This window comes from Narcine bancroftii, chromosome 7 (assembly GCF_036971445.1).
Source record: "Narcine bancroftii isolate sNarBan1 chromosome 7, sNarBan1.hap1, whole genome shotgun sequence".
Taxonomy (NCBI): domain Eukaryota; kingdom Metazoa; phylum Chordata; class Chondrichthyes; order Torpediniformes; family Narcinidae; genus Narcine; species Narcine bancroftii.
In genome coordinates this window covers 186614469-186633543 of record NC_091475.1, presented here as the reverse complement: position 1 = coordinate 186633543, position 19075 = coordinate 186614469, and the positions used below count along the sequence as shown (strand labels likewise).

General features: G+C 44.9%; 1 protein-coding gene and 1 long non-coding RNA gene across 5 annotated transcripts in view; one reads left to right on the top strand and one right to left on the bottom strand.

The window, feature by feature from the left end:
- LOC138739501 (FRAS1-related extracellular matrix protein 2-like) overlaps positions 1-19075 on the bottom strand; it is a 255570-nt gene that overhangs the window by 114281 nt on the left and 122214 nt on the right. The gene's annotated exons all lie outside the window — the stretch shown is intronic.
- On the top strand, positions 8094-18153 carry LOC138740132 (uncharacterized). The gene is made up of 3 exons (XR_011342690.1): positions 8094-8208; positions 14206-14284; positions 17734-18153. It is a non-coding gene; the product is annotated as an uncharacterized lncRNA (long non-coding RNA).

Here is a 19075-nt window from a genome sequence, read left to right as displayed (position 1 = left end):
TCCAGAAGGAGATGGACCAAATGGTGGATGACCACCAACTGAAAGCCACGTTCCCCTACTTGGACAATGTGACCATCTGTGGCCATGACCAGGAGGATAACAGTGCTAACCTGCAAAAATACTTTCAGACCGCAATAGCCCTAAATCTCACATATAACCAGAAAATATGCATGCTCCGCACTTCATCTCTGGCTAAACTAGGGTGTGTGGTGGAGAATGGAGTCATTGGACCTGATTCTGAGTGTATGCAGCCCCTGATAGAGCTCCCACTCCCTCAATCTCAAGGCCCTGAAAATGTGCCTGGGGTCCTTTTCATACTATGCACAATGGCTCCCAAATTATGCAGACAAAGCCCAGCCCCTGGTAAAATCTATTACCTCTCTCCCATTGGCCAAAGCCCAAGCAGCCTTCACTCACATCAAAGGTGATATTGCCAAGGCGACGATGCACACTGTAGACGAATCCATCCCATTCCAAATGGAGTATGATGCATCTGACTTCATCCTGGCTGCCACGCTGAACCAGGCAGGCCAGTGGCATTTTTCTCCCTACCCTCCAGGGCCCCAAAATCTGGCACTCAGCCATTGAGAAAGAGGCCCACGCCATAGTGGAAGCTGTGCGCCACTGGAGGCATTACCTAAATGGGAAACTGTTCCATCCTGCTGAATGACCTATGTGCAGTCACATTTATGTTTAATAACAAACAGTGGGGAAAAATCAAAAACAACAAGATCTGGAGGTGGAGAATTCAACTACAAGATCTTGTACCGGCCCAAGAAACTCAAGGAGCTTCCCGATGCCCTGTCCTGGGGTACCTGTGCCAACACACAAGCAGATCACCTCCAAACCCTGTACAACAGCCTCTGCCACCCTGTGTCATTAGGCTCTATCACTTTGTGGGAGCCAGCAACTTTCCATACTTGGTTGGGGACATCAGGAAGCTGACCCGCAGCTGCCCGGTCTTGCACTTCTACTGGATGGTGAAAGCTCACCTTATCAAGGTCACCTACCCCTTTGAACGTCTAAGTATGGACTTCAAGGGCCCCAAACCCTCCACAAACCGGAACGTGTATTTCCTCAACATTGTTAATGAATACTCATCCGTTTACCGTCCTCTGGCCGGATAATGACTATGGCCACTGTCATTAAGTCCCTTTGTAACCTCTTCATGCTATTCAGTTACATTCACAGTGACCGGGTGGAGGGTCCTCATTTATGAGTGAAGAATTATGCCAATACCTGCTGGCCAAAGGCATAGCCACAAGTAAGACCACCAGCTATAACCCCCCCGAGAGAATGGCTAGGTGGAAAGGGAGAACAGCACCATTTGGAGGGCAGTTCTCCTTGTACTCAATTCAAGAGTGCTGCCCATCTCCCAAAGGCCAAAGGTCCTTCCAGAGCTGCCCATCTCCCAAAGGCCAAAGGTCCTACCAGGTCCCTCCTCTGTATGATGACAAATGCGACCCCACATGAAAAAGTATTCTTCTTCCCCAGGAGGTTGGTGTTGGGAACAACGCTACCAGTCTGGCTGATGACCTCAGGACCTGTGCTACTCCGGAGACACACCAGAACCCACAAAGCAGACCCCCAGTCAAGAAGATCTACCTCCTCCATGCAAATCCCCAGTATACCCACGTGCAGTACCTGGATTGGAGGAGACATTGTCTTTATCCAAGACCTGGTTTATGCAGGGGCCCCCCACAACTGATGTGCTCACTGAACCGACAATGGTCGATTGACCAGCACCCCTCCCTTTCCCACGACTAGCAGACACATGGCCGAGGATCTGACCCCACCATCGGCACCAGCTGCACCATGCCAACCCCAACCCACAGCCACCCCCCCCAGAACCAGTCCCAACTGATTCTGTTCAGCCATTCGAATCGCGGCCCATCACACAGAACACTGCCCAGAAGCCTACAGCAACACCGCAGCTGGCACTGTGAAGGTCAGTTCGATAGACAAAACCACCTGACAGGCTGAACCTGTAAAGAGACTGAATAAACTCTGAATTGACTCTCACACTTCACCCTTCTGGATCTTGTTTCAAAAGAAGGGGTGAATGTGGTGGAACACTGTATTGTAGTCATTGTACTGGTTGACCTGCCTCCGATACTGTAACTCCTCCCTCTCCAGGATGCCTAATAAAGCTGGCATCACCCAATCCACTCCCTCAGTATTGCCTTGGAATCAGGACAACACATGCAAGATAAGACTGAGTTTTATAGTAATTAAAACCTGTTAATCTCGACTTCTGGTCTGTCGGGTCTAATTAATAGCGCTATAACCTGCATATTGAAGTCTCCCATGACCACCCTACATTGCTTGTTTTACCTGCCTTCTCCAACTGCTGCACCAATTTGCACCTGACATTCTGGCTGCTATTTGATGCAACTCCCATCAGGGTCTCTTTATCCTTGCAGTTTCTCATCTCTACACATGATTCGACCTCCTCTGATTCTATGTCCTTTCTTGCAAAAGATTTGATTTCATTTTTTGTATTAACAGAGCCACCACCCGTTCCCCCCAGACTTTCTTTTGGATAGAAAGTGCATCCTTGGATAGTTAGCTCCCAATTGTGATTCCTCCATCAGCTGTGTCTGTTATTTCCACAACATTACACCCACAAGTACTGGGAGTCATAGTTTCCAAATAAAAGGGGAAGAGATAATCAGGATAAGGATGAGTTTTCTTTTTCTTCAAGAGGGTTGTGAATCTTTGGAATTCTCTACCCAGGGGACATGGTGATTCAGTTACTAGATTTATTCAAGACAGAGATCAATAGAATTTTAGATACTAAGGGATATGGGGGCTGGCACAGATAAAGAACCAGCTGTAATCTTGCTGAATAGCGCAGCAGGGGGCTTTTGCTTCTATTTCTCATCTTCTGCTTATAAACTAAATTCAAACAATTAAACATTTCTGGAATTAAAAGCTATCATCACCAACAATAACCAGGAAACTACTGGATGGGTTTAAATTTCCACTAATGCCCTTCGGAGAATGAAATCCGCCACTCTTATCTAGTCTGGATAGTATGTGATACATGACATATCAAAAAGCCTCTAAAATAATCTGAGGTGCCATCAGGGATGAAAAATAAATAAATCTGTGAACAAGCAAAAACTATGTTTTGGGGTGCTAGGAATTTAATTTATAAATTTTATTATGCAATTAATAGGCTGCACCATTTCATCAGATGCAAGGATCGACAATGAGATAGACAACAGACTCGCCAAGGCAAATAGTGCCTTTGGAAGACTACACAAAAGAGTCTGGAAAAACAACCAACTGAAAAACCTCACAAAGATAAGCGTATACAGAGCCGTTGTCATACCCACACTCCTGTTCGGCTCCGAATCATGGGTCCTCTACCGGCACCACCTACGGCTCCTAGAACGCTTCCACCAGCGTTGTCTCCGCTCCATCCTCAACATCCATTGGAGCGCTTACACCCCTAACGTCGAAGTACTCGAGATGGCAGAGGTCGACAGCATCGAGTCCACGCTGCTGAAGATCCAGCTGCGCTGGATGGGTCACGTCTCCAGAATGGAGGACCATCGCCTTCCCAAGATCGTGTTATATGGCGAGCTCTCCACTGGCCACCGTGACAGAGGTGCACCAAAGAAAAGGTACAAGGACTGCCTAAAGAAATCTCTTGGTGCCTGCCACATTGACCACCGCCAGTGGGCTGATAACGCCTCAAACCGTGCATCTTGGCGCCTCACAGTTTGGCGGGCAGCAACCTCCTTTGAAGAAGACCGCAGAGCCCACCTCACTGACAAAAGGCAAAGGAGGAAAAACCCAACACCCAACCCCAACCAACCAATTTTCCCTTGCAACCGCTGCAATCGTGTCTGCCTGTCCCGCATCGGACTTGTCAGCCACAAACGAGCCTGCAGCTGACGTGGACTTTTAACCCCTCCATAAATCTTCGTCCGCGAAGCCAAGCCAAAGAAAGAAGAATAGGCACAGGCAATAGCCAATTTCTGCTTGGAAATAAGATAAATGACGAAATTATTATAAGGGTTAAATCTGCTGAAGACTGGGAGATTCTTTGCTTTACTTCAAAGGTATGGGAAATGGTTAGCTGCCAAATTTAAGGTTTGCATTTACAATACTGGCTTGGAGGAAGGGTGTGGAATGTTGTTTGCTTGTATCTTCAAAGGAACTATGGAACAGATGCACTTCAGACTGCAGTAATTAGTTGTCTGGTATGAATCTAAGTACTGGAATGACCACACCTCTTTAGAAGCCACAATTAACAGAAAAGTAACAGATTTTATCAGAAGTTGGAATGTTGAATTTGCATACTTGCCAACAGTCTAGATTGATCTTCAACAGGAGTCCACCTTTTCATAGAACACAGAATCTACAGTACACTACAGGCTCTTTGGCCCTCTTGTTCCAACTCATATTCCTCAAAAAAATGTAATAAACCCACCCTACCTCGTAACCCTCCATTTTTCTTCCATTCATGTGCCTGTCGAAGAGTCTCTTAAATGCCCCTAATGTTTAGTCTCCACCATCATCTCTGACAAGGCATTCCAGGAACCCACAACTCTGCATTAAAAAAAAATAGACGTCTCCCCTAAACTTCCCTCCCTTCCCTTTGCATAGATGTCCTCTGATATTTGCTATTCCCACTGAGGGAAACAGGTGCTGGCTGTCCATCCAATTTATGACTCACATCAGCTTGTAGACCTCTATTAAGTCTCCTCTCACCCTTCTATGCACCAAAGAGAAAAGTCCCAGCTCTGCTACCTTGCCTCATAAGACTTGGTTTCCAATCAGGTAACATCCTGGTAAATCCCCTCTGTACCCACTCCATAGCTTCCAAATCCTTCCAATAATAAGATGAACACAATACTCTTAAGTATAGCCTCTCTAAATAAGGAGACTATATTTGCCGTTCACCAATCCTCCGGCACCTCCTCTGTTGCCAAAGAAGACTCAAAGATCATAGAGATTTGTAGAGTTGCAACATAACCTCTCTATTCTTGAACTAAATCTCCCTATTAATATAACCATATAACCATATAAAGCACAGAATAGGCCAGTTTGGCCCTACTAGTCCATGCTGGAACAAATCCCCACCCTCCTAGTCCCACTGACCAGCACCTGGTCCATACCCCTCCAATCCTCTCCCCTCCATGTAATTATCCAGTCTTTCCTTAAATGTAAATAACATCCTTGCTTCAACCACCTCTGCCGGAAGCTCTTTCCACATCCCAACCACCCTTTGCGTGAAGAAATTTTCCCTCATGTGGGGCCCTTTATAATTTTCCCCTTGCAATCTCAAACCATGGCCTCTGGTTTGAATATCCCCCATTCTTAATTGAAAAAGCCTATCTACGTTGACTCTCTCTGTCCCTTTTAAAATCTTGAACACCTCCATCAAATCCCCCCTCAATCTTCTACGCTCCAGAGAAAAAAGCCCCAGGCTGCTCAACCTTTCTCTGTAACTCAAACCCTGACATACTGTCAACATTCTCGAGAACCTTCTCTGCACTCTCTCTCTATTTTGTTTATATCCTTCCTATAATTTGGTGACCAAAACTGCACACAGAATTCCAAATTTTGTACAATTTCATCATAACATCCCAACTCTTGAATTCAATACTCCAATTTATGAAGGCCAACATTCCAAATGCCTTCTTCACAACTCTATCTACCCGAGTATCAACTTTGAGGGTACTGTTTACCATCACTCCTAATTCCCTTTGTTGCTCTGCACTCCTCAATTGTCTACCATTCAATGTATATGACCTATTTAGATTTGCCTTTTCAAAATGCAACACTTCACACTTATCCGTATTAAATTCCATCAGCCATTTCTCAGCCCACTCCTCTAGCTTTCCTATATCTCTTTCTAAGCTATGGTAATCTTACTCACTGTCCACAATACCACCAATCTTTGTATCATCTGCAAACTTACTTATCCAATTCACCACCCCTTCTTCCAGATCATTAATATATATAACAAACAATAGTGGACCCAGGACTGATCCCTGAGGAACTCCAATTTGACAATTTTCTACCAGTACTCTCTGACACCTCCCATCCAACCATTACTGAATCCATTTCACTACCTCCTTATTTATACCTAATACCTCCACCTTTTTTCCTAACCTCCTGTGGGGAACTTTGTCAAAAGCTTTACTAAAGTCTAAACAGACAACATCCACAGCCTTCCCTTCATCAATTTTTTTTTAAACCCCCCCCTCGAAAAACTATTTAAGGTTTGTTAAACATGATCTACCCCTGACATGCTGACTACTTCCTATCAATCCCTGTTCTTCCAAATATTTGTAAATGCCATCCCTCAGAACACTTTCCATCAACTTACCCACCACAGACGTCAGACTCACAGGTCTATAATTTCCTGGCTTATATTTGGACCCTTTCTTAAACAGCGGAACAACATGAGCCACCCACCAATCCTCTGGCACTACCCCTGTGACCAGTGATATCCTAAATGTCTCTGTTAATGGCCCCACTATCTGTATACTAGTCTCCCTGAGTGTCCTTGGGAATACATTGTCCGGACCCAGAGATTTGTATCCCATAGGTCTTTTAACTATCCTATCAACCTGTACAGCAACCTTGAGGAATGCATGGATTTGGACCCCAAGGTCCCTCTGTTCATCCACACCCTTAAGTAACTGAACATTAACCCTGTACTCAAACTTCTGGTTTGTCCTTCCAAAATGCATCACCTCATACTCACTTATTGAACTCCATCTGCCACTTCTTCGCCAAACTCTGTGTCCTATCTATAACCTTTGACAACCTTCAGCTCTATCCACAACTGCTCCAACCTTCATATCATCTGGAAACTTACTGATGTATCCTTCCACCTCTTCATCCAGATCATTTATATATTATCACAAAGAGAAGGGGACCCAAAACAGATCCTTGCAGTACTCCACTAGTCTCTGCCTTTAGCAGAATACTTTCCTTCTTCTACTACTACTACTCTCTGCTTTCTACCTGCAAGCCAATTTTTTATCCACACAGCCAAAGTTCCATGGATCCCATTCCTCATGACTTTCTGAACAGGTCTCTCATGGGGGACCTTGTCAAATGCCCTCTGAGCTCTCTTACGTCCTTTCCTTTTTCCTGATTCCTATATCTAACGTATGCTTCCTTCTTCTTCTTGACTAGCTGCCTCACCTGCTTCGTCAACCACGGTTCCATTTTCCTACCATCTTTTCCCTGCCCCAGAGAGACAAACCTATTCCGAACACAACACAAGAGGCCCCTAAACTTCCTCCACATTAATTCTGTGCTTTCACCCTTGAACATCTGTTTCCAAATTACAGTTGCCAGTTCCTGCCTCATCCCATCATAAATAGCCCTTCCACAATTAAACACTTACCCATTTGTCTGCTTTTATCCTCATCTTCAGCTATGCTAAAGCTCAGGAAGTTGTGGTCATTCTCACCAAAATGCTCCCCCACTGAGAGATCTGCCACCTGACCAGGTTCATTACCCAGAGTTAGATCCAGTATGGCCTCTCTTCTCATTGACTGGTCCACATATGGTGTCAGGAATCCTTCTTGAACACACCTGACAAATTCAGCCCCATCTATCAATATTTGGCACGTTTAAATCATCCATAACTACAACCCTGTATTTCCTGCACCATTCCAAAATCTGCCTGCTCGTCTGCTCCTTGGTGTCCTGAGGGCTAGTTGGGGGCTTACAGACACTCCTACAGCTTCCTCCCTTTCTATAGCTGTGATACTATCGCTGGCCGGTAATTCTACTCCCCACACCTCCCCTCCCCCCACCCCCCCCCCCCACCCTTTTACCTCCCATCCTATTCCTTTTAAAACATCTAAACCCTGGCACCTGCATCAGCCAATTCTGCCCTTCCTCCAGCTCTATAACAGCCACATCATAATTTCATGTACTGATCCATGCTCAAAGTTCATCACCTTTATTCCTAATATCCCTAGCTTCGAAATAAACACATTTCAACCCCTCTAATTGGCTACATTTATGTCTGTCCTTCATCACAATCACAGAACAATAGCAGCATCCTTTTGACCTTCTGCCCTATTCTCTGCACTCACATTCTGGTTCTTCTCATCTTAAATGACTTCTGAAACCATTCTTTGGATAGAAATAATTCAAAGTGCTATTCTGACCAAAGATAATTTATCTTTAAAGGCATTCTATGGATTTTGCACCTCCGCCCAGGTACATGAATGTATTGTAGCAGTAGCTATGGAGGGGGAGCGAAAGAACAAGACTACACACTTTGAGACAGTTTTGCTTTTAACGGTTTAATTTGAAAAACCCGTGCTGCACCTTATAAAGCAGCTGGCAAGTACTGCCTCTGTGTTGGCGGTGACGTAATGACGCAGTCAAGTGTGCATAAGCAGCCCCTCTGACCATGAGGGAAGCAAAACCCGGCGGTGCCATTTTGACACATTGGTGCGGCTGTGACAAATGCAGAGCCTGTTCACCTGCGTTGCGATGTGCACCTCCACACAACTCCCCCCAGAACCAGCTCTTGTGCCCTGTTGTCCCTGAGCACTGTGGGGCCATGCCTTTAGGAGATCGACCCCAGTGTTTGGGCTGTGCTTGTATGATCTGCTGACTGATGTCCAAATATTCCCGTTTCAGCCTGTCTGCTGTGAACTGTTCCTCTTAACCCCCAATGCCCATGTGTAAAATTTTTGCCTGAGTTGTGCACGACCTTGTATGGGCCTTCATAAGGTTGTTGGAGAGAGGCAGAATGTGGACCATGGCAGCCAAAAAGTCTGTGTTTGAAAAAACTTTGGGATGGACGCAGGCCGGTGTCCATGGTGTGAGAGTGGGAGGGATGCAAAAAAGGCTAATCTGTCCTGTAGGTCTTGTAATGATACTTTCCCCTTGGTGCCTGAGTCTTGGGACGGTGAGAAGAATTTGCCTGGCAGGGTTAGCAGGGCACTGTACACCAATTCCACTGAGGATGCCTGTAAATCCTCTTTAGGTGCCGTTCTGATGCCCAGGGGAGCTTGTCTGCCCAATTGGGGCCATTTAAATGGGCCATGAGGGCTGACTTCATGTGGCGATGGAAACACTCAACAAGTCCGTTGGACTGTGGGAGATAGGCAGTGGTGTGGTACAGCTTGATGTCCAGGAGTGTTGCTACCTGTGGCCACAGTGCTGACGTAAACTGCACCCCTCTGTCGATGGTTAGGTGGGCTTGTAACCCAAACCTTGTGATCCAATGTGTGAGCAGTGCCCTGGTGCAGGAATTAGTTGAGGTGTCTTTAAAGGAATGGCTTCTGGCCATCTTGTGGTATGGTCTATTACTGTGAAGAGGTACCGGGCATCTCGGAAGATGGGCAGCATGCCCAGGATGTTGACATGTATATGTTCGAACCATCTCTTTGGGGTCTTGACATGATGGTGGAATTTGGATGCTTGACATTGGGTGCAATTACGAGCCATCTGAGCGACTTGTTTTCTCAGGCTATGCCAAACGAACCTCTCTGCTACAATACGGGTTGTGGTTTTTAATGGATGGGTGCACGAGATCGTGAACAACCTTGAAAATTTGGTGCATCCATTGGTTTGGCACTATCGGATGAGGTGTGCCAGTGGAGACATCACACAGAAGTGTGTTGCGGCTGTCCAGCAGATTGAAATCTTTGAAGCGGAGGCCTGTGGTGGCTGTGAGGAAGGCCTTTGTTTCCTCGTCCTCTATTTAGGCTTGTGCCAGCCAGAAGTAGTCCAGCCCAGAGGAAAAGGTCCGGATGGTGGGTTGAGTGTGTTAGCCACAACATTGACTTTGCTGGAGAGATACAAGTTGGCGGTGGTGAGCTCAGATATATAGGATAGGTGGTGTTGTTGGCAAGCTGACCAGGGGTCCTTGGCCATGGAGAAGGTGCGGGTGAGGGGCTTGTGGTCCGTGAGTGCCTAATAGCCAGGTAAAGTGCCAGGAGCAGTGCCAGGAGCTCCCTGTCGAACATGATGTATTTGTTTGGGGGTGGGGGAAGGGGGTGCAGGTGACAGCTGTAAAAGGCCTGGGGCCTCCATTGACCTTCAAAGGATTGCTCAAGGATGCCCCTGATGGCTGTTGCCAATGCATCCATGGTTAATGCCATGGGTACGTCTGATCTGGGGTGAACCAACAAGGTGGCATTGGCAAGGGCATTCTTCGTTGTGATGAAACCTACTTTGGCCTCCTTGTCCACGCTAGGGTTTTGCTTTTGGCCAATATCATGGTGAACAGTGGTCTCGTGATGCATACTGCCCCCGGGAAGAATCAGTTGTAGAAGTTAACCATCCCCATGAATTCCTGGAGGCCTTTGAGTACGTTGGGCCAGACGAACTGGCGTATGGCTGCGACTTTTTCCGCTGATGGTGTCACCCCATTAGTGGTGATAGTGTGGCCCAAGAACTGCATGGTCTTTTCCAAATTGGCACTTTGCCTCATCGACCGTGAGTCCAAACTCTGACAGGCGAGTGAAGAGTCTGTGGAGATGGTCCTTGTGCTCCTCGTGGTCCTTGCTCGTGATGAGTATGCCATCTAGGTAAATGAACACAAAGATCAAGTCTCTGCCCACAATGCCCATCAAGCACTGAAACGTTTGCGCCGCATTCTTGAAATTAAAAGGCATGCAGAGGAATTCAAAAAGTCCAAATGGGGTGATAATGGCCGTCTTGCCAATGTCATCCTGGTGGACGGGGATTTGATGATAGCCGTGCATCAAATAGACTTTGGAGAACACTTTTGCGCTATGAAGCCCTGTACGTGTGGGACTGGGTAGCGGTCGGGTGTGGTGGAATCGTGAAGGCAGCGGTAATCCCTACAGGGCCGCCACCCGCCTGAGGATTTGGGGACCATGTGTAGTGTGGATGCCCACGGACTATCAGGTCTGCAGACTATGCCCAACATTTACATCCGGGAAAATTCCTCTTTGGCTGACTGCAGTTTGTCTGGGGGCAGCCTCCTGGCTTTGGCGTGGAGCGGGGTCCCGTGTTGCATCCTGTGTTGTGGCATGGTGGAAGTGAATTGTGGCCGAGGATAGTCATCAATTCATCCAGGAGGTGTCTATACTTGTCCTTAAGGGCGCTCACCGTGGCCATGCCTGGGTTGCGGGCAATGTAGCTTTTGGCTTTCACGTCCACCAGCAGGCTGTGAGCCCAAAGGAAATGAGCACCGAGGAGTGATGTATCACCGCAGAAAGTGTGAAATTCCACTAGAATTTTTAGTTGCCGAGTTTGCCGCCTGGAGCATAGGGCCTCGTGGATGTGTTCATGTCTCCAGTGTGGTTGGTGCAATGACGCTGAATTCAGCACTTGTGTCGACCAGAAATCATCAGCCACTAACCTTGTTGGTGACATACAAAAGGCTATTGATGTGGCCCCAGCCGCCATGGCCATTAGTGATGGCTGGCCTGGTCATTTTCCGGAAACGATCAGGGTTGCCTGCATTTTCGTGCCTGTGCTCCCCAGTGTTGGTGATAAAAGCACCAGTTCGTGTTTGGTGCCTCTGCTGGCTTGCTAGGGCGCGGTTGTGCTCGGTTGGGGTGGGGACACGATACCTGGTTCATGATGGACTCGTTTTCATGTTTTGTGCGCCAAAGGATGTCTGCTCTGGCGTGACCTTGAGTGGGTCCAAGAAATCCTCATCCGCTAACAGCAGCTGTATGTCACCTGGAAAGCCTGCTTAAACATGAGGCATACCTTGTGGCCCTTTGGTAGCGTGAGCATTTTGTCCATGAGGGCAGATGGTGCTCTGTCTCCTAGGCCGTCTAGGTGCATGAGTTTGGCGGCGCACTGTCGTCTGGACAGGCCAGAAGTACTTAAGAGGAGCTTCTTGAGAGTTGGGTATTTACCTTCCTCCGGGGGGAGGGGGAAAATCGTGTATCAGGTTGTCCACCCTGGCTGTGGCTTCTTGGTTGAGGGAGCTGATGACGTGGTAAAATATTGCTGAGTCGAAGGTGATCTGCCAGAGGTGAAATTGTGCTTCCACTTGCCTGAACCAGAAGGTTGGTAATTTCATGGCTACTGCGTTGACTGCTGCAGTGTCCATAGAGTCCAGAATCGCCTGGGCTCGTCGGGGTCACCAAATGAGGGGGAGTGAAAGAATGAGACTACACACTGAGTCAATTTCGCCTCTAACAGTTTTATTTGAAAACCCGCGCTGCACCTCATGAGGCGGCTGGCAAGAACTGCCTCTGCGTTGGCGGTGACGTAATAACGCAGCTGAGTGTGCGCGCGTGGCCCCTCTGACCATGAGGGAAGCAAAACCCAGCGGTGCCATCTTGACATGGCTGCTCCGCTGCCATGTCCACGACAAACGCAGAGCCGGTTAGCCTGTGTCGTGATGTGCGCCACCATAGTATCATCAATGATATATTCAATGATGTGCTCCTATAAGTTGTAATCTTCATAATATAAATCAACTGATTGAGAAAAGAGTTCAGAAACTTAAATGTCCATTATCCAAAAATAATGGCATGCAAGCAAAGAAAAATTCACTATAATGTAATGTTAAGCACTGACCACTTAGGTGCAAGTTCCTGTGTGAGTGAACACCAATCACCAATCAGTGCAAGAATTTCAAAGACCCAGAGTCATGTGATGCTGAGAGGCTGAAAGGACGTGGCCAGAGCTCCTATCTAAGAGCATCTAAAACAAGAAAAATAATGCTTATAAATAGAAGTTAAACTTACCCATGCTGAAGTAAGATGGGCAGGAAGAGCAAGAAGCAGGTGGCAAAGGATTGGGACCTGCTAGAAGCAGCAGAAACATGAAGTGAAAACTCTCTCGACTCTAGCAACCCGCAGGTTCTCGTGCTGCTAGCGGGGTCTAGTGCTGAAGGTGCGAGGATGAAGCCTGTGATGTCGCGCTCACCCAAGATGTTCTGGCAGTGGTGCGGTCACTGGCGACCCAGATTGGAGGTCTGGAGCAATAACTGGACACCAGACTAAAAGACTTTTCTGAGGGCCTGCCTGCTCAACTTGTAGACTTAAACTGGGGTTCTGACAGATCGTATCGGGGTCCTGGCAGGCAAGATGGAGGACATCCAAGATAGACAAGACTGGAAAATGTAGCCGATGCATGGGTCGTCAAAAAAACAGCTGATAGATAAGTTAGACTATCACAAATCTACAATTGGTGAAATAATATTAGACTACTGGGCCTGAAAGAGGGGGAGGAAGGAAAAGACTCCATGGAGTTCTTTGAACAATGAATCCCCAAAGTGTTGGGAAGGGATTGATTTAAAGCCCCCTTAACCACAGAAAGGGGCCATCAGACATTTGGCCACTATCCCAGCCCAAATCAACACCCGAGGCCTGTTCTGATCTGGTTTGTTAGTAGCCAGGACCAGGAAACAGTGCTAAGGGCAGCAATGACCCGATCAAGGGAGACAGGGGGCCTGGTGGAATTCCGGGGTGGGGGGGGGTGGCGGGGGAAAAGACTGATGTTCTTCCCTCACCTGAGTCCTGTGCTGCTAAGACAATGAAAATAATTTGACCAGGTCATGAAAATACTGAGAGATTAAAAAAAAAGTTGAGTATGCATGTGACACTATAGCTGACCACCATAAAAATCATGCTACCAGGAAGGGACAGAAAACTTTTAAGGAACCACAGGATGCTATGTTAAGTGCCTGGGAATTACCAGAAATGTGTAAGCCTGCAAGAATACAGGCTGAATCGAACCCCTGAAGGAACCATGGATGGAATGCCTAAGAAGCAATGGAACAAAGGGAGGGTGGGGAGGTCATTACAATCTTATAATCATTGATTCACAAAAACAATCAAGACTATTGAGGCTATTGTTGTACATAGTTGCTGGGGGGTTATGATAAAGTTTTATAATGATCAGAGGGAATGAAGGGCCATATATTTTTTTCTCATTTCTTTTAAAATATATAAACGGGGAAAATAATGAGAGCTCGAGGCAGAAGAGGCTATGCAAGGCTGCAGTGTGACTGGATGAGGGAGAAGATGGCACATGAGGAGACTTGAAATAGGAGGCAAGATGACACAGAAACAAAGAGGAGAGGTGCCAAAACAGAGGACGGGAATATTTGGAATCTTTTGCTTGTTAACTTTAATATATTGGGGTTTTTTAAAGTTTATTTTATTTTATCTATGTTTGTCTATGGGGAGGGGCATTTCATTTTTTCATTTTTATTTTTATTCTCCTTTTTCCCTTTGTGGCTGGTGTGGACGTTGACATGGAGAGACCATGAACAACGGAAAGGCGAGAGGAGGGCACTGTTCAAGATAAACAAACGGAGCTACTGTGAAGGTGAAAAGATAAGGTATAGAAGCACCAATGAATAAGACTATCAAACTTATTAGTATCAATGTGAATGGTTTAAACAGCCCCATAAAGAGAAAGAAGATCCTGGTTCACCTTAAAACATTGAGAGCAGATATAATATTCTTATAGGAAATGTACTTAATGAAAATGGAAATGATAAACTTGAAAGGGACTGGGGAGAGCAGGTATTCTCTTTCTCCTTCAGTTATAATGCTAGAGGGTAGCCATTTTAATACACAAAATGGTCCTGGTGGTGGTGAGTAGTGGAGCTACAGACCCAGTCGGGAGATTTGTAATGGTTTACTGCCAGTTATGCTCAAAACCATGGACACTGCTAAATCTCTATGTACCAAACTTTGATGACAAGCAGCTTATGCAAAATGTTTTTCACAGGACTGCAGAGAGCAAACGGAACATATTAATTGGAGGAGATCTAAATTTTTGTCTGGACCCTATTCTTGATAAGACAACAAAGAGATTGACGAGGTCCAAGGTGGTGAAAACTACTCTGGACTTTATGAAATAATTAAATTTGTTAGGCATATGGAGACAGAGGAATCCGCAGGCTAGGAACGATTTTTTTTACTCAAAACCCCATGACTCTCATACCAGAATTGTTTATTTTCTGATGTTGGCCCGTTTGGAAGGCAGAGTGCTTGAGTCAGATTATTTAGCAAGGCTAGTATCAGACCACTCACCATAGATCTTGCAAAGAACAATGGCTGATAAACAGGCAAATGCTTATAGGTGGCGCCTTAATGCTGCACTCCTGAAAAACCCAGACTTTTATACTTTTATAAGGGGTTAAAGTCGTCTGTTTTGTGAAACAAACTGCCCCTCAACTAACAATAATTTAAAAAAAATTTAGGACATTCTAAAGGCCTATCTAAGGTGGCAAATAATTTCATCTACCAAAAGTATTAAAAAAAACACTTGACTGAGGAAGAGACATTGGAATAGGAGATCACAAAATTGGAAAAAGAATATCAAAACCTGGGATCAAAAGAGAAATATTGGGAATTGGAAAATAAGAAACTTAAAAACAACACTTTGCAAACATACAGAGTGGAAAAAACTCTTGTGATCCAAGCAAAGATATTATGAACTAGGCAACAAAACATAAAATTTTGGCATGGCAATTGAGAGCAGAGGAAACTTCAAGGATGATTAATGCAGTTCAGTTGGGACCAGGTTCAGTGAAATATAATCCAAGAGAAATAAATGACTCCTTTAAAACGTATTATGAGAAATTGTATAAATCCGAGGTGGCACGAGACGTAAATAAAATTGAGGAGTTCTTGGCGGGGGACAGATGGAATTAGATGCCCCATTTTCCAGCAAGGAAATCAAACAGGGCTTGGGTACATTACAAACAAACAAGTCTCTGGGTGAGAATGGCTTTGCCTTGAGTTTTAAAAGAATTCAAAGACCTATTGATTCTCCAGTAATCTTTTTCAACAGTTATTATTGTGGTGATACCAAAAAAAAACAGGGACCTGCTGAAGCCATCCTATTTCACTATTAAATACACATTATAGAATAATAGTCAAGGCACTGACCAATAGGTTGGGTTGATACCTTCCCAAGTTGAAAGATCTGATTTAAGTGGGTTTCGTCAGGTAGAGGCACTCTGCTAACAGAGTGAGCAGACTATTTAACATTATACATTTAGCACAGGCAAACATGATCCAAATATAATAGTTTTGCTAGATGCAGAAAAGGTCTTTGATCGGCTAGAATTGCCTTTTTTGTTCAAAGTTTTGGAAAAATTTGGAATAGGACAAATGTTTGTTAACTGGATAAAAACACTGAATGACAAACCACGGGCAAAAGTCAGTACCAAAGGACAAAAATCACCAATGTTCCCCCTCAGTGGGTCCAGCAGGCAGGGCTATCCGCTGTCTCCAAGGCTGTTCATCTTAGCAATTGAACCACTGGCAGAGGCCATCAGGAAAGGTCCAGTGATAAAGGGATTCAAAGTGGGTCAGCGCAAGCACACGATAAATCTAATGGCAGATCACGTGCTGTTGTTGTACCTGACTGACCCAGCCGGGTCTTTTCCAAAGTTGCTTACCACACTGGAGGACTGTGGTACAATATCAGGCTATTAAGCCAACATAGAGAAAAGTAGTATCATTCCACTAAATAAATTTGACCACGAAGAATATCAAAACAACAGCAATTTTAGTCAGCACGCAGGAACTGTGAAACACCTCGGAATCAAGATTGATAATAATGTGGAAAATTTATATCAACTCAACTACCCCCTCCCCCCCCTCTGCTGGCGAATACTGAGGTGACTTAATGAGATGGAGGGATCTGGCCATCACCTTAATGGGAAGGGTTAAATGCATAAAGATTAAGGTAATGCTGGGACTCTAATCCCTCCTCCAGTCTTTGCCAATTCCATTGCCACAATCTTTTTTGAAAGCATAAAGAAATTCATCTGGAATGGGAAAGTACCCAGAATAGCCTTGAAAAAACTAACATAGGATTACAGCTTTGGGGGTGGGGGGGGGGCGCATCTAAGGTTGCCTGATTTTAACAAATATAATCTAGCAGCTCAGTTGAGGTTTCTTGCATCCTTCTTTGAGGCGACTGCAAAGAATTTCATATAAATGGGATGCCAAATTAATAGCAAAAAATGGATAACCCCATACTAAAACATCTGATTAAAATCTGGCACAAGATCAATGAATGTATTGGAAAGAAAATGGAAATATCACCAAAGGCGCCACTGATTCATAATGATTTGATGCCCATGAACATGGGCAATAAAATCCTGGAGATATGGCATCAACAGGGAATCTGATATGTTGAGGACTGCTATGAAGGGAGAGAGCTTATGTCCTTTGAGTGACTAAAGGGGAAATAGGATTCATCTTATGGGACCGTTCATTGTTTCCTCCAGTTAAGATCATTTCTAAGGGATAGGTGGGGCCCTACAATGACCCTGGCTACACCTAGTGAGATTGAAAGTGAAAGCCCCAAGCAGGGGCTACACAGATCAAGAGAGTGATGGGAGTCAGAACTGGGCAACATAATTGATGAAAGATGTTGGTCGGATTGGTGTAGAGACAGTGTGACAACAGTTATTAATTCTAGATTCAGACTGGTTCAATACAACTTTCTTTTTTTAAAAATAATTTTTTATTTTTCACACTGTGAACCACATCAACCAAAATATGTACAAATGTATCTCATTAAATTTACGTTCAATACAATTTTCTGCACCAGCTCTACTTTACACCACAAAAGATTCACAAGACAACCCAGTCCCGTGCAAGGTAGCCCCATTTTGGCAGGATTTGGCTGACATACTAACCAGAATAATGAAGGTAACCTGCCCGCCAGATCCAATGTTATATCTGCTGGGGAATCTTATGGACATAAGCTATAAATTAACCAAATTCCAAATTCAATTCATATTTATTTCTTTGTCCACAGCAAAAAAATGCACAGCGATGACCTGGAAGTCTGACTTTCCTCTTCTTGTCAGTAAATGGATTACCGAGATGCATAGCTGTATTCCCATGGAAAAAAAATATGTATAATCTTAGAAACTGACACCACCTTTGTTAAAAGGTGGCATCCATATCTGACAAACACAGGAGCACAGCTATAGTCACACCTTGATAAAAAGACTTACAGAAATCTACCAATAGATGGATTTATAAAATTATATAAGGGGGTGGCTCTATAGCCTCTATGGACATTTAATGGAAGCACCAACACCATATCCAGCCCTCTTTTTTTTTTAAAAAACCCTTCCTTTGTTTTCTCGGTTTTTCCCTTTTTTGGGGGGGGGTGAGAATGGGAGGGGGTGAAACACCACATGTATGTAGATTGTTGGGAGATATTGATATATTCTGAAACAGTCAGTCTCCTTGTTTATTGATGAAAAATTAAAAATAAAATATAAAAAAAAAATTTCTAAGACCCTAATGCTGAAATGTCACATTTCAGATTTATTGTCCGAGTACATACATGACATCACATACCACTCTGAGATTCTTTTTCCTGCAGACGCAGCAGAATTACTACTTATTGGTAGTGCAAAGAAATGGATACAATGTACATACGTAAACAATTAAACAAATGTAAACATGCAATATAGAGAGGAGAAAAGAAAAACAAGTTATAAAGTGCACAAGTAAGAGTCCTTAAATGAGTGTCTGATTGAGTTTGTTGTTGAGGCATCTGATGGTGGAGGGGTAGCAGCTGTTCCTGAATCTGGTGGTATAAAGTATACTGTTTGACCAACTGAATTTCTCCAGCATTATGTTTTAACTTTAAATTGTGGCCGCTGATACGTAGTGCGAAATGAAGAGTTGTAGTTGAGTTGAGTTGGAATGGAAAACAATAGTTTACTGTTGGACCTGCGCACTTTTTAAAACCCTGCACCAGGCATAGCTGAAGGTGACGTCATTGCACTGCCCATGACGGTTATATTTTCTGGCAAGCAAGCTGCCACATGCCACCCCCCACCCCCCCAAAATAAAACAGGCTTTTGGAGGCACCAACACCGGTGCCTCTGTCTCTGCCTTCCTGCTGTACTTGGGTGGTCTCCCTCATTTATACGCTGGTGGTACTGCTATGGGCTTGTCCAGGTCTAGGTGTGCAGGTTTAAGGCAATCAATTGTGAATGTCTGATCTCCTACCTAGGTCCTGCACACAGGTTGTGCCATGTGCATCTCTAAACACAATAATAAATTTGCAGCTTTTTAAGTCTCTCAGGATGAAGGATGTCATGATGCTATGTTGCAATGTGGGAACCGGGGCCAGTTTG